This window comes from Bison bison, unplaced genomic scaffold (genome assembly GCF_000754665.1).
Source record: "Bison bison bison isolate TAMUID 2011002044 unplaced genomic scaffold, Bison_UMD1.0 scf7180017864280, whole genome shotgun sequence".
Classification (NCBI taxonomy): Eukaryota; Metazoa; Chordata; class Mammalia; order Artiodactyla; family Bovidae; genus Bison; species Bison bison.
In genome coordinates this window covers 3331880-3333288 of record NW_011494852.1, presented here as the reverse complement: position 1 = coordinate 3333288, position 1409 = coordinate 3331880, and positions in this window count along the sequence as shown.

The window sequence follows — 1409 nt, the reverse complement described above, 5'->3', positions numbered from 1 at the left end:
GGGTTTACAACAAAGGAAATAATTTATTACCTTAAGGGTCTAAAGTTACTAACACCAAGGCCACTACTTATTTTTTCTACATACCAACTATTAATTAATACACATTCAAGGATACAATACAGGGGAAGTGAAAACTTGGCAACAAGCATTGGCTCATCAATGAAATCTTTTACTAGTTTATTCTGACAGTTTCTAACTCTCTGAGAGGTTCTAAGCTATTTGAATATCTTAAGCTTCCCGTGCCTCTCGAGGCTGGGAGACTGTAAACAATCGTATGCATAACTATAGGAGTCCGGGTAAATTTGTCAGGTGAGTTAGAGAGCCATCTGAGGGGTTTGGATTTAAACACTCCTAATTGCCCAGGAACTTTATTAATTGGAGCTTTAAGTTAACTCTTTGACAGAGAGAGTGAGATGGTGGTGGGGGACAGCCCCCAGTAAAGTCAGAGGTGAGAGCACAAAGCAATAAAGTAGGCAGACTGGTTTTTTGGGGGTAGATGCTCGAGAATATCCGGGGGGACTCCTGAGGCTCAATCCCGCCTTTGCGTATGCCGAGCCTCCTTCCTCATGACCTTTGTCACGAGTGGAATGTCTCTCGCCGGCTCCCGGCAGTCATGTATGGATGTGAGAGTTGGACTGTGAAGAAAGCTGAGCAAAGAATTGATGCTTTTGAACTGTGGTGTTGGAGAAGACTCTTGAGAGTCCCTTGGACTGCAAGGAGATCCAACCAGTCCATTCTGAAGGAGATCAGCCCTGGGATTTCTTTGGAAGGAATGATGCTGAAGCTGAAACTCCAGTACTTTGGCCACCTCATGAGAAGAGTTGACTCATTGGAAAAGACTCTGATGCTAGGAGGGATTGGGGGCAGGAGGAAAAGGGGACGACAGAGGATGAGATGGCTGGATGGCATCACCGTCTCGATGGGCGTGTGTTTGGGTGAACTCTGGGATTTGGTGATGGACAGGGAGGCCTGGCGTGCTGCGATTCATGGGGTTGCAAAGAGTCAGACACGAATGAGCGACTGAACTGAACTGAACTGAATACTCCACTGTGTATATGTACCACAGCTTTCTTATCCATTTGTCTGCTGATGGACATCTAGGTTGCTTCCATGTCCTGGCCATTATACACAGTGCTGTGATGAACTTTGGGGTACACATGTCTCTTTCAATTCTGGTTTCCTCGGTGTGTATGCCCAGCAGTGGGATTGCTGAATCACAAGGCAGTTCTATTTGTAAGGCCTCCCCAGACAGCCATTTTGCTTTTTTGCATTTCTTTTCTATGGGAATGGTCTTGATCCCTGTCTCCTGTACAATGCCATGAACCTCATTCCATAGTTCATCAGGCACTCTATCTATCAGATCTAGGCCCTTAAATCTATTTCTCACTTCCACTGTATAATCATAAGGG